Here is a 25891-nt window from a genome sequence, read left to right on the forward strand (position 1 = left end):
TACCTGGTAGTTGTTTCCCTTAAGTCCACGAGGGGGCGCCTGACTCCACAAAGCTCAGACGCCAGTGTCTGCAGGGGCAGCGGCACCCAGCACTCACCTCTGCAGGGACCTACAGCCCTGGGCGCCCCCTCCTTCCCAGGGTGTAGGCAGTGCCTGGCATCCTGGAAATCAACCTCTAAGCTCTCCAGCCCACTGCAGGTCCCAGGAGCCTATAGTGGAGATCTCCCTCCCTTACCCCGTGGCCCTGGCCCTTAGGAGAGGGGCTGAGTGAAGGACGCAGGGGAGACAGCAGCATCCTCCTTCTTGCCTCACCCCCAATCTCCCAAGCCACCTCCCAGCTCCTGCCCTGCTTCCATCACATCAGCTGTTCAGGCTCTCCACACAGGCAGCCCCGCTGTCTCCTGAGACTAGTTAAGTTCTTGGAACCCCTCCTCTCTGCCATCACTGGGCTGAGTGCTGGTTCCCTCCTCTGTGATGTTTCTGTCCCCTGGATGAGAGCAGTAGCTGTGCCAGGGGGTGACATGGGGCAAGTGTCATGGCTCCTTCCAGGAAATCACCTGATAAAGGAGACACAATCTAACCATCGGCCACACGTGTTGATGGGGACACAGCTCACCAGTGCCCTCCCCTCCACACAGGCTGCCAGCTACCTGTGGCCCTCCCCGGGCAGCCCCCTCCGCCCCCTCCCTCCGCGGTGGCAGACTCTCCCCTGCTGGCAGGGCTCCTCTCTGATGTGGCCCCAGCGCCTGGCAACAAGCAGGTGCTCAGCAAATGGCCATTTCCATGCAATTTTCTATTAGGAAAAACTCCAAACATGCAGGGGAGTTCGAAAAAGTACACCGTTCACTGAAATGCCAGCCACTGAAGACTCACCAGTGAACATTTTTGCTTTTATTTGCTTCATGTGTGTATTGTGGGGGGAAACCATCTGGAATTGGGCTACAAATTTTTTGACATCACTCACCTATATAATTCAGCACCTGTCTCCTAGGAGTAAGGACATTCTAAAAACCTCAACACGGAGCTCCCAGCATGTCTCAGTGGTTAGCAAGTCTAAGAACCATCAGGTTGTGGGTTCGATCCATGGCCTTGCTCAGTGGGTTAAGGATCCAGTGTTGCCGTGAGCTGTGGTGTAGGTCGCAGCCTCGGCTTGGATCCCGCGGTGCTGTGGCTCTGGCATAGGCTGGTGGCTTCGACCCCTAGCCTGGGAACCTCCATATGCCGTGGGTGCGGACCTAGAAAAGCCAAAAAGACAAAAAAAAAAAAAAAAAAAAAAAAACCAAAAAACCTCAACACCATTAAATGGCTATAAGACAGATGGTTCTAGCAAGGGGGCCTGTCCAGGAAGCCCCCACCCCAAGCGCACTGGGCCCTTAAAAGAGGGAGTGGGTGGAACCTACCTCCCAGTTCCTGCCAATTCCCACCCCTCCAGAAAGGCAGAGCTCAGGAGAGCGGTTTGGATGGAGGATGACAGACACCAGCTCCATCTGGAAAACCCAGACAACCCCGGTCCCACCCCCATCTAGGAGCTGGCAATCCGGGACTGAATGTGGAGAACTTGGCAACCAGCAGAGGGCCAGGTGGGGGGGGGGGGAGTCACTGCGGGTGGGGACGAGCACCAGCCTCAGGAGCCTGGAATAGCAGCCAGTGTGGGCTCCAGCCCTGCCTCACCCGGCTCAGGACCACTCAGCTCACCCTGGGTGCTGCCCAGGCCACTGGGCCTAAGCCACTGAGATGGGCACACAGGCCTCCTCTCCATCTTCAGGCCCAGGGGTCAGACAAGGAGATCTCTGGGGCCAGCTCTGCAGGAGGACTTAAATATAGAACAGGGAGACACAGTTGCCAGGCAGAAGCAGGAGGTGCTGTGAATAGAACAGTGCTCTTTGCAGTGACAAAGCCAAAGGCAAGCCTGCTATGCATGTGCCAGGGGCTTCTGGGCAGATTCTCTGCCCCTCACGGTGACCTCTGAGCTGCGTGACTTTGTTCCCACTTCACACATGGGGCAGCTGAAGTTTAGATGCAGTTGTTTCCCCAACATCCTCTGCAGAGGAGTCTGTGCAGGTAGTTTAGAGCCGAGGTTCTTGCCACCATGGCGACTGCGGGTCTTGGGGGGTCTCCACCCTGCAAGCTCAGATCCACAAACTCGAGTGTTTCTCGGAAATGTTGGGTGCGCTGGTGCTTCGCCCACATCTGCCCACCAGCCTGCAATGCCCTTGCAGAGAGCAGGTGTTTCAGGCAACAGAACAGAAGACGGCAGAGGCAGGGCCTGGTGGGGTTGGCGCCCACAGAGGCAGCGGCGCAGGCATCTCCCTCCAGAGCTTTCCTTCGCAGCCTCTGTGGGAGGCTCTGGAATGCCGCTCCGGGAGCCTGTCTGGCACAGAGACAGAGGCCAGGCATGCATGGCTACCAGCTGCCCTGGGCTTCCTGCCCCGCCCAAGGAGTGCCAACTTTTGTGAGCCCCGAGTGGCTGGTCCTAGTTCAAGGGCTCTGAGCTGGCTCAGCCCCAAACTAGGGCCTCTTTCTGGGCCTCAGTGAAGCATGCCCATGAGTCAGCACTGAGCCACAGACACGGCAGGGTGTGGGATGGGGAGCCAGGGGTGAGGTGGTGGGGTCCAGGCCAATGCCTGAAGAACCCACATCACTGCGGCCTCCAGGGGCCGTAAGATCTTTACCCCTGCAGATCTTTCCACGACAGCTCTGTCAAAGCCACTCCACAGGTGACGGGAGACAGAGTGAGTCCACGAGGCTTGCAGGGTTCACACACCTGCAGGACTCTGGCCTGACCTGCCACATTCTCTCACCCAGGCACGGCTGCCGAGAGCCATGCCACATACCTGTAACCCCGAGTACCAGCCTGAAGCAAGGCTAAAGAGCTAGGCCTTCACTGCCCATGTCTTGACTGTGTAGAAATACTTGATTAAAATGAAGTCACACAGTGCATCTTTTATTAGACATTATTTTAATACCATATCAAAACACCTTGACTAATGAAGTAAGCTTTTCCCCCCGGCTTTGAACATGTTTTTAAACATTTTATAAGGGTTTTTTTTTTTTTTTTGTATTTTAATATACAAATACAGAAACCTATCTTGCAGGGGCTGATGCCATGTGTGAACACCAATGGCTAAAATGTTCTCAAACAGAACGCCTGAACACGGGGTGGCTGTACAGATCCGTTAAATAAGTCTTTTGTGTGTCTAAGTTTTTTTTGGGGAAAAAAAAAACTCCACAAGGGTCTAAGAAAAATGTTCAGGCATTTTTGCAGGACACTTGTGATTGTTAAATCCTTGCAACGGACCAGAACCAGGAGGAAGCGGGAAGGAAGAGAAACGGAGAGGAGGAGGAGGAGAGGTCCCTTGGGGGGCTGGTTTTTGGCAATGAAGTCAAGATACCAGGGTCCCGAGGGGAGAAAGTGCGAGACCAGGGCAGAAAAAATGGGGAAGAAACCAACCAAACAAGAAACCAAGGCCGAGCGGTTGGCGAGGGCGAGGCCGCCGGGCGCCGTGAGCAAGGCCGCGCCTGGCGAGAACCCACTCTGTCGTCTCTGCCCCCAAGCGAGCGGGTTCTGAGCGGGTTCTGGCGGGGCCGCAGACAGCGATCTGTAAACATCACGAGGGAAAACACCAGTCGACACTAGACTTTTTGTTTCTGTTTTTTGTTTTTTTGTTTTTATAGTTTTTTTTGTAAACACTTTAGAGACAGACCCACAACGCCTTTCGAAAGTGAAAAAGAAAATGCCCTTTCCCTCCTGGGATGAGGATGAGGGAAGGAGAGCGGGTGGTTCTTCCTTCTGGCAAACGCGCGCTCATCCAGTCTGGTGTCCTCGGGGAGAAAGGGAGAACCATCTCTGGAAGTCAGTGCAGGAGGGGCGCCCTGTTCCCACGGGTGTCCCCAGCTCAGCTCTGCCCCAGGGTCCGAAGCCTCCTCTCAGGAACGGGGGCGGGGGGGGGCCTGGCTGTCCCTGTGGGGACCAGGAGACGTGAGTCGTGTTCCGAGGGGCCGAGGCTGGCCGTGTGCATCCCGCGAGGCCGGGCCGGGGCGCCCGTGGTTCCGGTCCGGGGGCCCCGGCGCCGAACATCGTGAAGCCAAATGTGCCAGGAAGGTGGGCTCGCAGCCAGCGCCAGGCTCCACTCCCTCGGCCTCACTCTCCCCCTTGCTGTTTCTTCGCCCCACGTCCTCAGTTTTTGAGGCGAAGGTAAAAAGAGCCAATGTCCCTGAATAGTTTGACATCATCAGCTGTTCTGGGAGTTTACTTGGAATAAAGAAAATAAACCTAACGAAGAACAAAAGAAAACAGAAAACAGAGGCAGGCGGGAAGAGAGAGGGAAAGAGGCCCCCAGACCCTCGGATGCGAGAGGAGATGGAGTCCGGGTTTGGGTGTGGGTTTCTCTGCGGGTTTAGTCTGTTAGCAAGGAGCACAAGCGCCAGCCCAGATGGGGACAGGAGGGGACGGTGGCAACAAAGCAACACGCCCAAGGAGAAACGGGGGTCAAACGATGGTTTGGGGAGAGCAAGTGCACATCTGGGGAGGAAGCCGATCGCACTGCTCTGCTGTGGGTAGCGGGGCCCCAAGCTCGGCCTGGAAGCCTCAAGAACACGTGCTGTCTCGAACAGGGCCTGTGATGTCCCTTCCCCAAAGAGGCAGCAGAGACCCCTAAGGTGAGGACCTGCCCCCACCACCCAGGGAGCACGAGGCAGTTGGGAAGCAAGGCAGTGTCTTGTCCCAGAGTTTGTGCTGCTTCTCCTGCCCGGCCCTCTCCTCAGGGAGACCGGCCCCAGACATCTGGAACACAGCCCAACGAAGCTACCTCTGCTAAGCAGGTTCTTCTCCATGACCGAGCAAGTCTCCACTCGCATCCTGCCCGGGAACCACCCCACCCCACGGCACCACTGCTGCTAACATGCTCCCCTCTCCCCGACCCTCTCAGGGGTGGGGGGGGTGTGAGGGCAGCTCGGAGCCCCCCACCCTCCTGGTCCCAGAGCGACTCCATCCCAACCACAGGCTCACCTTTGAGAGGAGTCAGCAAGCGAGCCCAGCAGGGTCAATCCGCGGGGTGTTCTGGACAAGATCTGTTCACTTCAAACCATGAGTCTATGCAACTGAGGGGAGAGGCAGCAAAGGAAACACATCACCAGCTGACCGGGCTGCTGCTTAGGGAGCTCGCTCCAAGGACCAGGTCTCTGAACAGGGGATTTGTAACTCGCCTCGAGGCCCCCAGATACCCACTGTCTCCAAGCAAGGAGAAGGGAGGGCACCCAGATGGGTCCTGGCTCGGCCGGAGGCCCGGTGTCGGGGGTGTGGGGCCGGGCTGAACCTCGGCGCTTCAGGAAGCTGGGGCTGTGGTCTCGAGAGGGACCAAGACCTCATGGAGGGGGAGCCCGGGAGGACGGCAACAGCTACCAGTGAGAAGGCGAGAGTCGGGGCTGTGCAGGGCAGCCAACCAGCTATCTGCAAGTCCTCTCCCGGGTCCAAGGAGCAGCCTGAGGTACCCTCCCTGGTGGGTAACTTCTGAGGTGACCCCCATGCTCTGGCCTGGCTGGCCATGGTGGGCAGCCAGCATGTGGCCTTTCCAGAGCAGGGCTGGCCCTGTGGCATAGGGACATTGTTCAGGAGAGCCAAACAGGAGGCTGGCAGGGAACTCTGGTCTCTGGAGTTTACAGAAAAGAGTCTGAACAGAGAGGGAACAGCAATTGCCCCAAGACGGCTTTCTGTAAAACAACATCTGGGTATTTTCAAAACAGGAACCAGACAGATTATTTGCATAATCTCCCCAGAGCTGAAGTTCCCTCCTGGTTCCGGTCGATGCTGCCTGGGACACTGGAGCCCTGGGTGCTGGGCCCAGGCCAGGACGCACCCCTCCCCCCGCCCAGGCCTCACTGGAGCCTTCCCGGCACCGGCCACATCCACATGCTGCCCCGTGGCCAGTGGCCCTGTGAGTCAGGCTTTGGAAAAGCCCATGTGTCAGGAAGCAGCGCTGGGGCTCAAGGGGCTGAGAGCAGGTGGCGGCCACAGGCAGCACACAGCGTCCTCCGGTCCTGAGTAAGGAGGTGTCTTCTTTCCACTTGGAAACAAGAACGAGTCTGAGGATGAGTCTCAGCCCTGCTAATTATAGTGGCTCACAGCCCACGGCCCCACAGGTAGTGGCTATTCCTGCCTGCCTGGCCTCCGGGGGGCAGGGGAGGGGCCGGGGCAGCAAGCACACCCTCCGTGCTGCTCATCTCGCAGAAGAGGCCCCACGCCCTGTGGAGCAAAGGGCCACAGAGAAAGGGAAGGCGCACAGAGACAGAGACTCAACCTTCCAGGAGCTTCTTCTGCACCCCCACGGGCCTCCCCATCTGCCCCCACCACCCAGGACCTGCACTCGGCATGTCCAGACCTCCTGCCTGCTGGCCTCTGCATCGACCCCACCCAGAGTCCTGGGGGACAGGGTGACCAGCAAGGCCCACCCTCCACTCTGCCCTCAGCACAGGGAAGGAGCCCTCTGGGGTCTGGGTGCAGTTGAGCTGGCCCTGCTGGGCCTCTCGTACCTTTTGTGATAAATGCACAGGCAGGGCAGCCTGGCTATCGTGTCCCCCTGAAGCAGCTCCTCCAGGCAGATCACACACTCCCCTGCATCTTTAGTCAGCACGTCATCTGCAAAGGGGGGACAGGGAAGAGTGGGAGTGGTGGGGGGTCAGTCACCAGCAGGCAGGTGGCACACGGCAGGTATAGGTCTAGGAGGCTACTAGGGTCGCCTCACGTGTGTGGGGTTCTGTGCAGGGACACAGACGCCTAAGAGGGACCTGGATGTGCAAGCCCTTACCGGGGAGACAAGACATGCAAACCTTCTCACCAAGATTAATCACCAAATGAGTGGCCCAGGCAACGAAGGACAAAAAAACACTTGGACAGGAAGAGACAAGTAGCAGAGGCAGCATGAAGCCAACTAATTCCCTGAAGAGATCTTTCCCCTAAACATGCACACACACCAGGTGTACTGGATGTCTGGTTTGGAAAAATAAGATGGGAAGAGGGGTGTCAGGCAAGAATGACAGGGACAACAGAACAGGTCCTCTGGCAAATACGCGTGCATGCATATCCACAGCGGCATTATTCATGAGCCAAGGTGGGAACAACCCAAATGCCCACCAGCTGACAAGACAAAGGAAACGCGTGCACCTACATAATGAAGTATCACTCAGCCAGGAAAAGGGAGAGCTGACAGGTGCTGGAATGTGGGTGCACCTCAAAAACATGATGCTGGGTGAAGGAAGCCAGACATAAAGGGCCACCTGCTACATGATTCCATTTATATGAAATGTCCAGAACAGGCAAATTCGTGGAGACAATAATAGATCAGGGGCTGGGGGCATGGGGCTCGGGGGAGTGACTGCTTCATGGGGAAGGGAGATTTTCTTTTTTTCTTTTTCTTTTTTTGTGGTAGGAACACCCTCTTTTTTTTTTTTTTTCCTTCTTTTTTCTTTTTAGGGCCGTACCTGCAACATATGGAAGTTCCCAGGCTAGGGCTTGGTTGGGGCTGCAGCTGCCGGCCTACACCACAGCCACACCAGATCCTTAACCCACTGACTGAGGCCAAGGATCAAACCTGCGACCTCACAGAACTATATGTCAGGTTCTTAACCTGCTGAGCCACAATAGGAACTCAGGGATCAACCCTTTTAATAAAAATTTCAGAGTAGAGAACAGTATTATAGGCACCCTGTTGCAAAGCAGACCTCTAGACTTATTCATCTTTTTTTTGTGTGTGTGTGTGTCTTTTTGCCTTTTCTAGGGCTGCTCCCTCAGCACATGGAGGTTCCCAGGTGAGGGGTCTAATCGGAGCTGTAGCCACCGGCCTACGCCAGAGCCACAGCAACGCGGGATCCGAGCCGCGGCTGCAAACTTCACCACAGCTCATGGCAACGCCGGGTCCTTAACCCACTAAGAAAGGCCAGGGATCGAACCCGCAACCTCATGGTTCTTAGTCAGATTCGTTAGCCACTGAGCCACGACGGGAACCCTTAGACTTATTCATCTTGCGTAACTGAAACTTTCTATCTGAAATTTCAATCTGAACAGCGACTGCCTATTTCTCTGTCTCCCTCTCCTCTGTCAACCCCCTTGTACTCCCTGGCTCTATGGGGTTGATGACTTTAGATCCTTCATGTAAGCGGAATCATACTTGGATCTCCTTCTGGAATGAGGACATATTTGGAACTAGGCAGAGTTGGTGGTTGGGCAACACCCCGAATGTCCTAAAGGCTACTAAACTGTACGTTGAAAAATAGGTTATTTTTGGGGAGTTCCTGTTGTGGCTCAGCAGAAACGAATCTGACTAGCATCCATGAGGACACAGGTTCGATCCCTGGCATCGCTCAGTAGGCTAAAGATCCAGTGTGGTGTAGGTGGCAGACGCGGCTCAGATCTGGCATTGCTGTGGCTGTGGTGTAGGCCAACGGCTACAGCTCCGAATCGATCCCAAGCCTGGGAACTTCCATAGGCTGGAAAAACAAACAAACAAACAAACAAAACGGTTACTTTCAGAGTTCTGGTTGTGGCTCAGCAGTAACAAACCCATCTAGCATCCATGAAGATGCAGGTTCGATCCCTGGCCCCGTTCAGTGGGTTAAGGATCCTCCTCACAGAGGAGGCTTGGATCCCATGTTGCTATGGCTGTGGCTGTGGCGTAGGCTGGTGACTGCAGCTCCAATTCAAGCCCTAGACTGGGAACCTCCATACACCGTGAGTGCAGCACTAAAAAGACAACAACAACAACAACAACAACAAAACAAAACAAACAAACAAACAAACAAAACCCAACCACGGTTGCTTTCATGTTATTCAAATTTTAATTCCATTAAAAAGAAAGACGAGGAGTTCCTGTTGTGGCGCAGTGGTTAACGAATCCGACTAGGAACCATGAGGTTGCGGGTTCGGTCCCTGCCCTTGCTCAGTGGGTTAACGATCTGGCGTTGCCGTGAGCTGTGGTGTAGGTTGTAGACGCGGCTCGGATCCCGCGTTGCTGTGGCTCTGGCGTAGGCCGGTGGCTACAGCTCCGATTGGACCCCTAGCCTGGGAACCTCCATATACCGCGGGAGCGGCGCAAGAAATAACAACAACAACAACAACAAAAAAGACAAAAAGACCAAAAAAAAAAAAAAAGAAAGACGAAACAAAACAAGACAGCCCATACCAGAAAAGAATGAATGGAAGGAAGGTGCTGCCCACCACAGTCCCTGGCGAAGCTGTGGCCACAACAGCCCAAGCCAAAGAGGGGGCCCCATGGCCGAGCGAGCAGCCTGCCTCCATTTCTGTGACATTCTGGGCACTGGCAACTCAGTGAACAGACCACAGCCTCAGGATTCAGGCAGCTCACCGTGCAGCAGGGTGGCCAACAAGAAGACGGAAACGAACAGCATGGGAATCCCTGAGAGTCTCCGAGGCACACGCATCCAGGTGTGAGAAGTACGGGAGCCGCCTAATCGGGTGTGGACTGTTCCGTGCCCCCAGGAGGCAGGATGTTTGCTCTGCTGGGTGCACAGAGAGCCATAGGGCCATGAGGGGAGTCTTCTATCCTGCCTGGCTGCCTGGGCTTTACAGGGTCTCTGAAAGGCCCTGGAGACGCTTTGTGATCACACTGGGTCTCCGGAACCTACTAGAAATGACTGGAAAAGCCCACAGATGGGAAGCCTGCTCTGGAGGCCAACAGAGCACTGCAGGAGAGATGAATTCAAGGCTGGCATCAGCAAGAGCGGGGGGGAGGACGGCGCAGGGACAGGGCAGCTGGGCAAAGTGAGGTGCCCTTCTCAAGGAGCGGGAGTCCGGGAGGTGGGCGACCCCCGCGGACTCGCAGCTGGGTGGCCAGTGCTGAGCAGGCTCCTGCCCCCGGGACACACTCATGGAAACCCCCAGGAGCCCGTTCGAGTCCCGGTCTGGGGTTTAGAGGAGAGACGTGTGCAATAGGGGTAGATGCAGGATGAAGAGATTAGTCAGAAAAGCAAAGAAGGCAGCTGACTGAACCCAGCCGAGCTCTAATATTTGAAAGGCAGGTGCAAGAGGTGAAATAAGCGAAAGGTTATCCAGAAGTTCTCAAAACCACCAGAGAAACACCAAGGTGGTGGGTTCTGGATGTGAAGAAAGCAGAGCTTAAAGGAGGATAACTCCCCACTTCTAAAAGATTTTAATCAACGGTGAACCATGCCAACGATACACACTGAGATTTCACACGTGTGTGTTCAGTGAGCGTCACAGTCTTACGAGCCAGGCAGGGCATACGGTGTTATTCTCGTTTTGCAAATGGGGTGACTACAGCCAGAGAAACCAGACGCCTTGCCCAAGTCCGAGGGCATGCGGACAGGAGCAGGGATGGGGACCCTCTGGCTACCTCAGTGGAAGGAGAAACATCTGGGGCCCATAACATGAGACTTGTTCGGGGGCTATGGTGACTCTCAGCAGGAACTCCAAAGAAAACAACCAAGAACCAACTCAATAGTTCAGTTCCTATGCGTAAGAGCTGGGAGAGAAGTCACCCGTAGCCAATTTCTCTCTGAAGATCTGCTTAACCCAAAGCCCACATGAACAGAAAAGGCAGACAGCACACAGTCTGTCTGCCACTGGAGCGTAACCTCAGACTCCAAATGCGGCAGGTGGCAGATCTGTAAAAGGGTATGTTTCCATTTTTCAAAAAGCATTAGAAACCACATGTAAATATGTGTGTATATAAGCACAGAAAGAAGTCTGGAAGGAAACACACACTTTAATAGTGGTGGAGGAAAGGAAGGGTCAGACGAAACATATTTTTACATATTTCTGAATTGTTTGTTTGAACATGCATTACTTTTTTTTTTTTTGTCTTTTTTTAGGGCTGCACCCACGGCATATGGAGGTTCCCAGGCTAGGAGTCAATTCGGAGCTGTAGCCGCCTGCCTACACCAGAGACACAGCTACACAGGATCCGAGCCGAGTCTGCGGCCTACACCACAGCTCACGGCAACGCTGGATCCTTAACCCAATGAGCGAGACCAGGGATTGAACCTGCAACCTCATGGTTCCTAGTCAGGTTTGTTAACCACTGCGCCACAATGGGAACTCCGAACATGCATCACTTTTATAATTACTTTTATAACTCAGTAAAGTAGTTTCCATCATGGCTCAGTGGTTAACGAACCCGACTAGTATACATGAGGGCACGGGACTGATCCCTGGCCTCGCTCAGTGGGTTAAGGATCTGGCGTTACTGTGAGCTGTGGTGTAGGTTGCAGATGGAGCTCAGATCCCGTGTTGCTGTGGCTGTGGTGCAGGCCGGCAGCTACAGCTCCAATTCAACCCCTAGGCTGGGAACCTTCATATGCCATAGCTGCGGTCCTAAAAAGACAAAAACAAAAACTCTCAATAAAGAAAAAGACTAGTGTTTTCATTTTACTCTGAAATGTATCAAAAGGATGAGCGGCACTGATAAAGTACAGGACAATGGGACGTGGCAGGAGCGTGTTTTGGTGTTCCCTGTACGTTTGACGTGTTTCATAATAAAATACTGGAGGAAAAAAGAGTTCAGCTTTGAGAAGGCGGTCATACTGCAGACATTCTAGGGTATTTGTTTCCCACCCTCTCTGTCTAGGCATCTCGTCTGTGAAGTGAGGCTCGGGGATATGGCCCCTTCCCCGTGCTTCTCTCCCCACTCAGGCTGATTTCCGGGGAGCACAGCAACGTTACGGATTCTGAATCGGCGCCCGCTTCTGACTGGTGATTCGGCTGGGCGCCAAGGGACATATTAAAATTCCTGGGTCCCTAACAGTTTTCTGCATGGGCCGTGCTCTCCCCGTCCTGTGGGCTTGGGAGGGTCCAGGCTGAGTGGGGGCAGGGAGCCCGTCACTGGGATGAGACCAGGCCTTGCCTCTCAGCTGGACCTGCCTCTCCTGCCTTTTCTCAGTGGGAAGGGGAAGGAGGCACGAGGGTGGTTGGTTTTCTTAGCTAGGACTCAGACATGAGCCCAGCAGGGCTGGATGCTAGACTTTTCGTACCATCACCACCACGCAAGCCGGGGCCAAGTATCCTCACGCAAAGTGCCTATGCCTTACCAGCCAGCCTGGGCTTGCAGTATGGGGCACTGGGGGGACTAAACCCTGTAGCTGCCTGCCAGGCTGGCACAGTGGGGAGCACATTTCACCAAGACCCAAAGCTCTGGCTACCAAAGGCTGCCTGAAGGTTCCTGTGATGGGGACGAGCCAGGGCTGGGACCTTGAGCATGCAGGAAAGCCAGCAGAGCCCACACCCAGGGCAGTGCCCAGGGAGCAGCACCTACCCGCAGGCAGAAGGAAGGAGGAGGCCAAATCCAGCAACAGGCTTGAGTGGGTTGAGTGAAACTTCCTGTCCCAATCCCGGGGCCCTAGGACTCAGCAGCCCCAGATGTCGCTGGGTGCTTGTAGGGGGGTGGAAATGGCTGAAATTGAAGCCTGTTCATCATCCAGATCCCATGAGACCACGGCGCCACTGAGGGGAGCCTGCTGCCTGCTGCTGTGGACCTTGAAGAACAAAGCTGGGAACCCCAAGCCTGGCACAAGTTGAGGCCACTCTGCAGATGGACTCAAATGCTCCTGGGCATCCCCAGGTCCCCAGAGGAGGGGGGCTCAAGGCTGGTTGATGAGGACACGGAATGGAGCTGTACTTCCCTCCTTTTTCTTACTGCCTGCCAAGCTTCCTGACCCCATGCGCAAAGCCAACGTTCCCTCCCAGGCAGGAGTGTGGACGTGTGCTCAGCCTGCTGATGCCAATGCCTGGCCCTTTAGCCTAGTCAGGGGACCAGCCGAGAGTGGCAGGTGATGCTCTCCGTGATGGGGCTGGGGTGGGAGGTGAAGGCACATTTCTGCCCCCTCCCTGAGACACAGGGGAGGCTTTTGACGGCCGCTGTTTATCAGACACGTGGTGGAGAAGGACGAAGAAAGAGGAGCCCTCACTTCTTGGAGGCCAGTCGCATGCCACACGTATCACAGACACAGCTCAAGGAACCCTAAAGATCCTGCGTTTGTGGGGGCGTCTTTACTTCACCTCAGGCAGCTGGTAAGTAGCCATGACTCCCATGCCAGGTGCCTTCCTGGCCACCCCGCAGCCCTTCCTTTAAAGACCAGGTGATTGAGCCTGTTCCACCCCCGCCCCCTGCCCCCATCCCGTCTCACAGACAGCTCCAGATCTTTCTCATTTTGTGACTGTGGGAGGAAGAAGCTAGTGCTTAGCACGAACACCTCAGGGGGCTGCCCTGCGGAGAGTGCATGCAGGCCTGACATGCCCCCAGGGGACCCCAGAGCTGCCACGGCACGGGAGGCGGGGTGGGTGGGGTGGGGGGAGAAGGCTGGCTGGTGGGAGCCATAATCCACCCTCCTCGGGCGCTGGTGGCAGGGAAGGTGGGAGAACCCCCAGCAGACGGCTCAGAGACACGGGCTCCACCCCTCGGCCTCATTTCCAGCCTGAGTGCAGCAGAGCCTAGCCCTGCAGCCTCTCCAGCATGCGCAGAGCAGCTGGGGCCACCTGCTGGGGGACAGGAAGGGGCAGTGCCACCAACACCGGGCCTGGCAGCTCCTTTCTCAGGAGATCTCCAGGCCAAGGGGAGACTTTGGTACAGAGTCTGGACCAGCAGCAGCACCTCCACCCAGCCCCAGGACTGTGGGCTGCAGGCACAACAAGCAGAGGAGGGAGTCCTCAGTTCTGAGAGGGCCTCATGTTTACAGGGGCTCCCCTGTGACCCACTGGGTCCCCTCTCCTCCAGCCTCCCTCCTACCCACTCATTCACCCAATGGCCTGCTGAGGAGCAGCTGCTGGGAGCTGCCTACCCTCTGGCAGGAAGAGCTCCCGGAGAGACACCTCTGGACAGAGCCCTCTGCAGCCAGACCGCTAGGCATCGAACATCAGCTCCTAGCCGCGCCCCAAGGGGCTGGGAAAACTCCCTGGCCAAGGTGGGGCTCCCCCAAGGCCCAGAGAAAGGCACTTGCATCCCAACCCTAGGGTCCCTGAGAGCAGAGACACAGGCAGTATTTACACAGCAGTATTTACACAGGTCTGCTGGCTGGGGGTAAACTAGCAGGAGGCGTCCTGCTTCTAGGGGAGCCAGATACCCCTTTCCTTATGTGACATTCGGCATCTTAAGAGCCCTAAAGCTGGGGGCAATGACCTTCGGCAGAGAGGAGGGGTGGGCAGTCAGAAGCTCCGAAGCAGGGCAGGGGTCTGGGCCCCAGAAGAAAGCTGGGGGGAGAGGATCTTCTGAAGCCGCCATGGCAGCCACCAAGCTCTCTTAATACGGCTGGCAAACCACCCTGCCACAGCCCAGACTCTTCCAGAGCAAAGGCCCCGGGCTGGTCCTGGAACCAGGGCCCCCTTGGCTTTGAGTGGACAACTGGCCATCTGTCATGAGGCACACCTCCCCCCCTGCCCCACACTACTGGGACTCTCTTCTCTTCAGAGCAGAATCAGGCCCCCCATCTCCAGGCTCGTTCTGCTGGCTGACCAGTTTGACGGCCAAAGTTTGAGTGCATGTTCTTGAGGGTGCAAGTGCTCCCAGTCTCAGGACCACAAAGAGATGCTGGAAAGGGAGAGGAATTACAAGGCCCAATGAATCTGGCCACATTTACCCACAGAAATGGGTCCCCCCAACTCCTTCCTATCTTCAAGGGGTCCTGGGCTCAGAGCTGCCTATAGAAAAGCGTGGAGAGCAGAAGATTCTGAGCTCTGGGGTGTGGCCCCCTTTCCTGCCCCCTCTGAGCAGCTCAGCCACACCAAGTGCCCACCTGCGAGCACCAGTCACTGGCCTTCAAGTTTTCTCAAGCACTGGGTGAACCAGTTAAACGACTCTTGGCTTTCCTAAACTGGCTTTTTTTGGAAAATCTGGCAGGCGGCTACTGGAGGCCTTCCAACCCACGGCTCAGGCCAACCCTCATAATAAGAAAAATACTACTTTTTATCTGCCTCATTTAGGAGGTTTCTACTTTTTTTAATCCCCCCTTTGCTGGTTAACTAAATTTCACCTTATATAACCACTGTAAAATTTTAAAAAATTTCCCCAATTGGTGCCAGCAACTACAGAAAGGGTGTGTATGTGCGCAGAGGAGAAATAGAAATCTCCAGAGTGACCAGGAGTTCCAGCGAGTCTTCGCAAGGAAAGAGCACTTCTTAAATGTCCCCTCTCCGGAGAGATTCCGAGAGCAGAAAAGATGAAGTGAAGTTGGGGAGGTTGGGAAATCACTGGCAAAATCTGTTACTGGCCAAACCGACACAAATACCTAGAGGTCTGACCTGGGACTCTGGCCAGAGGCCCCCAAAGGCCCGCGTCTTATCTGAACTAGAACAGGCCTTGGGCCAGCCCAGGAGACTCGCTCCGTATACAACCCAGGTACCCAAGGCCTTCCCCTCAGCTGGAAGGTTTAGGTGTCTCTAGAAAAGACAAAGACAATGTGAGGAATCCAGGCAGCCAGAAGGCTTCCTTCTGACCGCGCACCCAGAGCACCCAGAGCGGCCAGGCTACTTCCTGCAGCACTGTCCTCCCCTTAAGACAAAGTCCACTGAGAGGACCGGATGCCACAGGCCTCTCTTTGCCTCTGGCAAGAGAGACTGGCTTTTGCGAAAGAGACCCTTCAGTTTAACGCCTTTAATTTACACACACACACACACACACACACACACACACACACACCCTCTACAAAAGCGCTTTCAAGAGGAGGGAAAAAATGGGAACAGACCAAGAACAGCCACAGTCATGTCTCAGGCTAGCTGGCCAAGCTCTGCTTCCTCTAAGGGGACTCTGATTCTGAGAGTGGCTTCTGCAGCTGACCTGTGCTCGGGCTCCTGTCTTTGGAGGCAAAGAGGAAAGGCAAGGAAGACAGCTAGGGCGGCACCAGCACGGGCAGGGACAAGGAACACGGAAGCAGCGGCAGAAGCGGGCAGTTCTCTGGCACAGCGGCTGTTGCCCTCGCCCCCCTGCTGTCGGGTAAGTGGACACCTGGGTAAGGGGGACCCAGCTCCAAGGGCCCCAGGGTCCTCCTTACCCAGACGGCCCTCCACCGCAGCCCAGCAAGGTTCTCCCTGACGACGCCAAGCACCCAGGCCTGTGGGCCGAGCCCACTCTGAGGCTGCTTTGTGTTCCCGTGACAGCAGAGACCTCTCCCGTCGCCAGGGGACAGAAAGCAGCCTTCACAAGGGCGCTGCACGGGTGGGAAATAAATGAGCACAGTCCCTGAGGCCGCGGCTGGGGAGGGTGTCAGCCTGGAGAGAGACTCCTCTCCCTCCCTGGTCCCGGGCGGAGACCAGAAGACAAGGAACGAACACAGCGGAGCTGAGCACAGCGACAGGGAGCCCAGAGCTCAAGGGACCAGATTCAGAGCCTCAGCATCAGTCAGTCCCCAGGGGCAGGAGAGGCTGTCTCTTGGGGAGAAGAGGGGCTTCCTGGACACCAGGGAGGAAATGAAGGGGACGGACACCTGGGGTCAGAGGCAGCTACGGTCAGCAGACCACGTGTATCTGAGACAACAGGGAAGCGGCCTGCCAACCCACAGGAGGAATCTGTTGGCTTCTCAAATGAAGAGATAAAGAGAAATAGTGAGAAGTGTTTTCAGGAGAATCAAGGGGGGCACATGTGAAAGGTTAGTTTCGTAAGAACAATGTGGAATCACCTGGCCCCCCCAGGCTAATGCTGGAGGAAGGAGCAGAGCAGGTCTGAGTAGGCAGGAGCCCAAGGACAGGTGTGTAAGGAGAGGGACCCAGGAGACTTTCATCCACAGAATGGGGGTCATGTGACCTGGGCCTCTGGCCCGGAGAGACCTCTGTGCTTCTCCTAAGCACGGCAGCACCTCTAAGCGACAAGGCGGCCAGGGCCTGCAGCAGGTGCACCGCGTGCAGATCCAGGGCCCGTTCTCGGAGAGGATACAGTTCTCCAGGAACATGGTCTGAGGACCCGACCCAGCACACAGGGATGGAAAGCCCGAGAGCTGCCTGAAGCACAGGATACAAGGAACACATGAGTGTCTCTCCCCTGCGGAAACAATGCAAAGAAGCCCATGGACGGCCCTCCACCTCTCTGGGGGGCTGTAACTTCCGGAGCACCGACTGTGTGCCAGGCTGCTGTGTGTAATACCTCACTTTATTCTGACAAAAATCCTATAAGCAAGGTATGGAGATCCCCAATTTTAGGGAGGAGGAAACCCAGGCTCTGCTAACTGAGTACCAGTCTAAGATCACACAGCCAGAAAGTGCGAGACAGGCTCTGAACCCAGAATAGCTGGACTCCCAGCCGTCCCCGTGGCAACCAGGCAGGTGCTGGCACTCATGTCGTCCACAGAGGTGCTGTGGAGGGGATGTGGGTTTCACACGCTTACTGCTGCACTTACTGCTCAGCTCCGAGGCAGCAAGCAGCAAAGCCTCGGTGCAGTGATGAGGTGGCAGGTGAGCGTTTTTAACCCCTACAGGGTGTCCACATGTTGCACTTGCTCTGCACTCTGCATACCACGGCAGACGCCCCTTCCCCACAGAGAGCTGGCGCTCCCTTTGAGCCCCCGGCCGTCAGCCGTGTGACCAAGGCCTGTCTCCCGACCAGAGGTGTGAGGAACGGAGCAGGCAGAAGAAAAGACCCGGCAGCCTGGGCCACCTAGACTTCCCGCCCCACCCCTGTGCCTTCCTCCCTGTTCCACCCCGACTTCTCCCCACCCCAGCACAGCAAGGCTCCCAAATAGCAGCTTGCTCACCACCGTGTAGGCACTCCTGCCGAAGGTGGGGTGGCAATGCTGGGCAGAGCCACTCGAGGGCGGGAAGACCCTGGCTCAGAGCGCCCCCCCGCCACTGGCCAAGCCCTTACCATTGTAGGAGAGGCGAGGTTTGCTCAGACACATTATAAAGTGCATTTCCATCTCATCGGAAGCCACAGACTTGGAGCAAATGGGGCACTTGAAACCTGAAAAAGAGGAAACAGAATGAAATGTTTTTTCCAAACCAAGCATATCGATAATGAATGTGGGAACTCTTAAATGACTATGGCTGCATGGATGTGGGGTCAGAGTCAACGTGGGGAATTACAATCAAGACAAACTCTACAGGAGTTCTTGCTGTAGCTCAGCAGTAATGAACTCAGCTAGTATCCATGAGAACGCTGGTTTAATCCCTGGCCCAGCTCAGTGGGTTAAGGATCCAGCATTGCTGTGAGCTGTGATGTAGGCTGCAGATGAAGCTTGGATCCTGCGTTGCCAGCGTCTGTCACAGGCCAGCAGCTGCAGCTCCAATTCAACCCCTAGCCTGGGAACTTCCATATGCCATGGGTGGAGCCCTAAAAAGACAAAGACAAAGACAAAAAAAAAAAAAAAAAGAAGATACACCCTACAACTGACTGTTCCTTCATTAAGGCAGGCAAAACTTTGTTTTTTATTGCAGCCTCCATCTCCCAATTTCTTACTGGGGTTCACCTCGCTGTGCCCCTAGCTGAAGTTTATCAGAAGCCACGGACAGCTGATTGTTTTCTTTTCAACCCCTTCTCGAGGGGATCCAGTGGGCTGAGGGATAGGCAGGCATCGACTGAATAACCTGTCTTTGACTACTGAAGAGTTTAACACCCTCTGCCTCACAGTCCTCAGCCCACGCGGCCAGAGCCCCTGCGAAGGAATCCCTCTAGTCATGGGCAACCACGTGCCTCGCCCGGCACCTTTCCTTCCTGCAGCTCCGCAGCTGTCCGTGGAGTGGAGTGGCGGGTGGCCCTCCAGAGCACTCCCAAATGCCACACATGCCTTGCCACATGCCACCAGGAGTAACAGCTGTTTCATAATGACAGGCCACAGACCCTGCAGTCCTGCTCCTGAGGAGGTCGAGGTTTACACCCAAGGACGTTCACGGGACGGTACAGTAGTGAAGATGTGGGTGGAGACTCTCTGAGTAGAACTCCTCTAAACAAACCTAGTTCTTTGATCTATTTTATTTATTTATTTGTTTGTTTGTTTAGCTTTTTAGGGCCACACCTGCGGCACAGGGAAGTTTCCAGGCTAGGAGTCAAATCAGAGCTGCAGCTGCCAGTCTACACCACAGTCACAGCAACGCAGGATCCGGGCTGAATCTTGTGACCTATACCACAGCTCATGGCAATGCCAGATCCTTAACCCACTAAGTGGGGACAGGAATCGAACCCTCGTCCTCATGGATAACAGTTAGATCCGTTGCCGCTGAGCAACAGTGGGAATTCCCTTTGATCTATTTTTAAAATAATTTTTATTTTTTTAAATTTTATTTTATTTTTTGCCTTTTTGCCTTTTCTATGGCCGATCCCGAGGCATATGGAGATTCCCAGGCTAGGGGTTGAATCGGAGCTGTAGCCACCGGCCTAAGCCAGAGCCACAGCAACGAGAGATGCAAGCCTCGTCTGCGACCTACACCACAGCTCATGGCAACGCTGGGTCCTTAACCCACTGAGCAAGGCCAGGAATCAAACCCACACCTCATGGTTCCTAGTCGGATTCGTTAACCACTGCGCCACGACGGGATCTCCTAAAATAATTTTAAAAAACCCTACTTTTATGAATACAGAAACACTATTTCCAATTTCCCCATTTTGCTTTTATTAAAAATTATTTTCAAATGGATTGTTTCTTTTCCATTCTGCTAAAAAGATCCAACACCACTGAAAAGTTATTCATTTCTCCACATCAAATTTTACACATCACAGCTTCTCCCTTTTGTGACCATAACCCCTGCTTCCTCAGCCTGGAATTCCTAGGTCAAATACAGCCCATCTAAATACCGCTGTCAGGGTTTGACTCTTCAGCTAATTTTCCGTCAGAACATCCTACGCGCAGTTTCCCTGGGTGCTGGTCACATCCACCAGCAACATCTACTGAGGCGTAAACGAGGTGAGGGGTCATGAGGCCAGAGTTCACGTTCGCCTTCAGCTGCTCCAGGAGAAGAGGCGGCCACACCTTCGCCAGCGTCCTTCCCAAAGGGCCCCGCTCACTCTGGTTGGAAAGCCCTCAACTGCGACAGCTGGTGATGCCGAGACAGGAAGCATGGCAGCCCCCTCGTTCCCACGCAGGGCACAAGCACTCTGCAGGAAGTCTTCTCCAACCCTCGTCTCTTCGGGGGTGGGGGGCAATGCTCTGAGCTACAGAACTAGACGGAAAATCCAGGGTCTGGCTCACTCGGGGCAAAGTGAATGGACCTCATACTCCGTGGCACAGTCCCCATCCCCCCAACTCCTTCCTCAAAGATCTCTAGCACCTCGGTGTCCGAACTTAAAAAGTCTTGGAAGTACACCAACCCAAGGATCCTGGCCAACCTTTGGGAAGGGCTGCATTTTCTGATCTCTGGGTGGTTATGAGTTCACTAAGGACAAAACCAGAAGATGGAAAAGAAGCATGCCTGGAGAGGGTCCGCCCCCAGTTTCCTCGCCAGGTGAGTAATGAACTTGAATCTGGGGGAATGAGGATACTCTTCACAAGTCCCTCTGTACCCCGGAATCTGCCCTCGTGCCTGTGCCCCGCGAACGAACCAATACTTAGATGAAGTGACACTCCACGGAACGACCAGCCACGGGGAGACTGCCTCATTCTCCTCAGAGATGTGTTCATCTTTTATTCTGACTCAAAAGACCAAGGTTTTCACAGCACTTTAAGCGACTACCGCGTGCTTCCACTGTGAACCTGCTAAGACAGCACCGTGTCTGCAGTGACCCTGACGCAGTCACTGGAAGGTGTTAAAGTGACTTCTTACCAAAGAAAAGCCCTTCACCTAGTACATGACTCACTTTTCTATTAACTTAGAGCAGAGTCATGGTTATTATTACGACAGCATCATTCAAGCCCCCTGCATCCCAACGTGATTGCTTAAGTACAAGAGAGGCGTCGAATTATAGCAACAGTGCTGGGAAGGAGGACGCCCCACAAGAAGGTCTACAGACATTTATGTCCTAGAAAAAAACAAACTGACCCAGGTCTAGACTGGTCCCCCTTTGTACAGATAAAGAAAGAGACCCCAGTGAGGCCATCAAACAGCTAGGAGGCAGAGCTGAGACTGGCATCAGATTTCTCAGCTTCCAATCTAAAGTCCTTTCTATGAGGGAAGAAAGAATTGACTACAAGTATGACGTGATTTTATAATAAGAGCTATATATTCGGTCTTTGTCCCATTTCTGGCACAGAGCTCCTAAAACCACTGAAGCTCTCTAACATAATAAGACCAAAAATAGTTAGGAAGTTCCCTTGTGGTGCAGCAGGTTAAGGACTTGGCGCAGTTCATAATGGCCTGGGAACTTCCATATGCTGTGGGTGTAGCCAATAAAACAAAACAAAAATATTTTTGGTCTTTTGTCATCACTTCCTGAAACAGCTCCAGAGCCAAAGGCAAGAGTGAAAGAAGTGCCTTGTTATTCATAACCAGCCCCTTTCCACCACATCAGAATTTATGTTAATGAGGTGGCTTCTGGAAAGCCCCTAGGTGTCCCAAGGATGGGGGCTGATTGTCAAGGGAACCAATTATGTGACCAGAGAACTGGACCTTTCAGCCCCACCCTCCACCTGGAGGCTGGATCAGGCGCCAGTGGTCAGCAATTTAATCAATCAGCCTAGGTAATGAAGTCCTTGGAGCCCCCGAAAGGACAGGCTTGGTGGACACAGGAAAACCTGAGGAGAGTGGTGTATCTGGGGACACGGTGGCCCGGAGCCCCTCCCCACGCCTTGCTCTATGCATCTCTCCCCTCTGACTGTTCCTGAGAGATATCCTTTTATAATCAATCATTCACGTAATGAGCAGAATGTTCCTCTGAGTTCTGGGAATCACTCTAGCAAATTAAAAAATGTGAGAAGGGGGCTATGGGAACCTCCAATTAACAGCCAGTTGGGCAGAAGCAGAGGTGACAAACGGGCTTGTGACTGGCTTCTGAAGGGGGGGCAGTCCTGTGGGACTGAGTCCTTCGCCTGTCGGATTTGATACTGTTCCCGGGTGGATACTATCAGAATTAAGTTAACTGCTGGTGCTGTTGGAAGACACACCTTGAAAGAGGGTTTTAAGAGGTGGGCTGGGAAATATGTCTTGGAGGAAGTGCCAGAATAGTAGGGAGAGACCTACCTTCTAACAGAAGCAGGGTCTGTACCACCTGCATCACCTACTTCTGCATGCGTGTGTGAGTAAGGCTCAAAAAAAAAAAAAAAAAAAAAAAAAAAAAACTCACGATCTGGTATGTGTGTGGCTCAAAAAAATAACTCGAGGTCTGTCATGTGAGCGGGAAAGCCCAAGATGACCTGGGTTTTCCAGCTTCAGGACCTTGGCAAGTTATCTGCTCTCCTGGCCCCAGTTCCTCATCTGAAAAAAAGAGACATTTACCTTCCTCTTGAGGACCAAATGCGATAAGAAACCTGAATGCATATGCTAAAAAGAAGCCAGCGAATGTTTGATAGTACCATCCTCCTCAAGCCTGGCTGTGCTTAACAAGGAGGAGGGAGGGAACAGGGCTGGAGAAGGGGTTTAGGGCGTGGGGTGGGACAGAAGCGATGGATCAGCAGGGCACCTTGGCCCCCATCCTGGCTGGTACCACCTCCATTTCCTCGAAACCTTGGGGCACTGTGAATGGCACTTCCTGTACAGCGGACATGGAACAACAGTACCTGGCTCACCTCTAGGCACCTGCTTCTGCACATGGTGAAAAGTAACAGCTCACATTTACATTGCTATGGGCAGCTGCTGGGCTTTAGATGTCTTCCCACGAACCAAAACATGAGGTGGGCACTGACTATGCTGAGTTGAGTCTATGCTGCAGAAGAGGACACCCGGGGAGAGGTCACCTGCCCCAGGGAACAGCCAGAGCTCCAGAGCTGACCCACCACAGCCAGGAAGTCTGACCACCCTGGGAGCATCCTGTTCCCCAAGCTGTGGGACAGGCTGACTAGCAGGAGGCAGCAAATGGGAAGGACATAAAATGCTACAGATACAAGGAGGTACCAGTCACCTCAAACCTTCCACAGTGTCTGAGCAATTTCTCCTGAAGCAGCCACGGTCCTGGATAAGCCCATAAACTCTGATATCTGATCATTTCTTCCTGGGAATTCTGTTAGTAAGGTGGGACAGCGTTCTGCCTCCCACTGGCACTGAGCCTGCCGCACTGGTTGTAGGTCGATGAGTTTGCAAGTTACCTTCGCAAGTTTTCAAGTGGAAAATAAAGGGCAAAAAGTAAAAGGGATGGAAAAATAAGGAGAGCCACACGGAAAAAACTAGCGTCCCCACCTTCTGAGCCCAAAGGTCATCCAATGATCGAGATGGATGCTACCAGCCAGATCTTTGCTTGTAATTATCTGGTCAATTATTCAGCACCAACAGGCCTACAGAATGGTGTCTACTGTGATCTTCATGAGCTCTTTGAAGGTTTAAAAAATCTAGGAAGAATTTTGATACTCTTTTGGGAAAAAGTCCCAACGGAATTAAAACCACCCCTGCAAAGATCAAACAGTGGTCCACGAATTCATCCAACTGACATGCTCTTTGTCAGATTTCATGAGATGTCCGTTGGCATTCAGGAAATACAGATAAGAGATGCTTTCTTTTTCTCTGTGAGGAAGCAAGCTACAGGTTGAGTCTTTGGGACACTCCCCAACTGTGCTAAGACCAGACCGCCCATCCTGCCTGGGAGCCAGGTGAGCAGGTGGCACGTGCACCCAGCTGCCTGTCTTGCTCCTGTCTCATCGCCTTTCAGAGGGAGCCCTGCCCGGGTTGTATCTTTAACATTTGACAGAGGGAAGGAAGGCATCGGCTAGCTCAGGCCTGCAAGCCAAGTCCGACACTGGTTCCCCCAAGCCCTTGTCGGCCCCCGTGAGGCTGTGAGAGAGGCGGGGAAGCTACCTGGTTCCTAGTCCTTTTCCACCAGCCTCTCAAAATGAGGGAGGAACAGAGGACAGAGCACCAAGGGGAATGTGACCCATGCTGGGTGGGCTCTCCCAAGCATGTGCTACTGCAGACTTCCCCGACCCCCAATCCAGGAGAGGGAGGTCCTAACGGAGACCTCGCGTCCCTTCCTCCTCTCACCATCTGACCGGTCCAGGGTTATGTGGCCAGAAGGGCCTACACGCACCCCCTGACCCATGGCCTTGACCTTGCTACCGCCAGGCCAAAGGGAAGTGGTGGCAGGGTAATAAGCAGGTGAGCCAGCAGAGACCCAGGAATACACACGTGGTCCTGGGCATCAAGCATCTGCCTGGGTTGGATTAATGAGGCCCCTCGGACTTGATCCAGATTCTCCCATTGGACAGAGCAGCCGAGAAAAGGACAGGGCCACGGGCTCAGGTTATAGCTCTCTCAGTTCTCCACAGCATTTATCGTGCAATTCAAATTAAAGATTTTCTCTTTCCAAAACTGCGACCTTCTCCTTTAAGACCTGGTTTCTTGGGCAGGACGTGTGCTCTGCACGTTGCCCCAGTTCCCTCCTGGACCCTCCCTCCTATGCTGATGCCCTATTTTAGCCCTGCCCCAGTTCTGCCTGTCTCTGGGATCACCTAAAGGGAGAGGAGTCAAAAGAAGCAAGCAGGGTAAAGGAAGGCCCGCCACACACGCAGCCCTCGGTCCCTGAGCGGTGCTGATGGACCCCCTCAAAGTGAGGGGCTCGGGGAGTCCCACCCCACACTCCATCCCTGCCGTCCAGCTCCTGGTTTCCAGCCCAGATTTTTCCCTCTCACATGCTTGTGGAGCTTAATGTCTGTTAAAGGAGACTCGACTACATGACTTTTTTTTTTTTGCTTTTCAGGGCAGCACCTGCGGCATATGGAGGTTCCCGGGGTAGGGGTCAAATCGGAGCTGTAGCTGCCAGCCTACGCCACAGCCACAGCCATAGCAATGCAGGATCCAAGCCAATCTGCGACCTACACCACAGGTCAGGGCAACGCCAGATCCTTAACGGAGTGAGGGAGGCCAGCGATCAAACCTGCGTCCTCCTGGATGCTAGGCAGAGTCGTCAACCGCCGAGTCATGACGGGAACTCCCTTCTTTCCATTTCTACACTGAAGAAATGTGCCCTCAGGAGCAGAGGCTGTAAGTATCATGATCTTCTCTCTCTCTCCCTCCCTCCACCAAAGAAATAACTGGAAACCAACGCACAATTTATCAGCTGCTGGAGAACACTCTGGAAAGGCCCACCAGTTCTGACTGTGGCTTCTTTTAATGCCTCTTCTGGACACAGCCTCTAGATTCTTTTCTAGAGGCCTATTGCCCCGGGAGCCAATAAAATTCTCACAAACAGACATTAGGAGAGAGCCACACTGATACTTAAAACCAAATTAACATACAACTTAAGGTTTGTCTGTGTGTGCACCTAACGTAATCTGTTGTGTTGGTTAACTTCATGTGTCAGCTTGACTGGGTGTGCAGATATCTGGTTAAAAAGTATTTCTCAGTGCGTCTGTCCAGATGTCTCTGCGTGAGATTAACATTTAATTGGTAGACCGAGTAAAGCGGCTTGCCCTCCCCGGGTGGCTGGGTATCAGCCAGTCCATGGAAGACCTGAAGACAAGAAAAAGGTGGTGGAAGGAAGACAGGGAGCTCACTGGCCGTCTGATCAAGGGTCTTCTCCTACCCTTGGACTGGGATTGTACACCACTGGTTTCCTCCTGCTCCTCAGGCCTTTAGACTAGAACCAAAGCTGGTGTGCTCTCCTGGATCTTTAGCTTGCACGACGCTGATCACAGGACTTCTCAGCTACTATAAGTGCACAGGCCAATTCCGCACAATAAACGTATTAATATATATATACATGTGTATGTATGTACATACATATATATACAGACAAACACACACATATCCTACTGGTTCTGCTTCTCTGGAAAACTTTAATATATTTATATTTATTAAAATGCCATATATTAAAAAGTTAAAAGACTGACAATGACAAATGTTGGTGAAAATGTGGAGCAACTGGAACTCGGATAT

The 25891-nt window shown here is 53.9% G+C and overlaps 1 long non-coding RNA gene across 7 annotated transcripts in view; it reads right to left on the minus strand.

Moving 5' to 3' along the window:
- The window catches only part of ZNRF1, a 113153-nt gene continuing 90204 nt past the window's right edge, over positions 2943-25891 (minus strand). Inside the window, exons 2-5 of one of the 7 annotated variants that reach the window (XR_002344499.1) lie at positions 17811-17906; positions 6529-6634; positions 5009-5100; positions 2943-3599 (exon numbers count right to left, since the gene is read on the minus strand). This is a non-coding gene — a long non-coding RNA (zinc and ring finger 1). Of the gene's footprint in view, positions 3600-3638; positions 5101-6528; positions 6635-17810; positions 17907-25891 lie in introns of those variants that run through there. The other 6 variants (XR_002344498.1, XR_002344497.1, XR_002344496.1 and 3 more) reach the window with 6 other exon arrangements.

This window comes from Sus scrofa, chromosome 6, assembly GCF_000003025.6.
Source record: "Sus scrofa isolate TJ Tabasco breed Duroc chromosome 6, Sscrofa11.1, whole genome shotgun sequence".
Lineage (NCBI taxonomy): Eukaryota > Metazoa > Chordata > Mammalia > Artiodactyla > Suidae > Sus > Sus scrofa.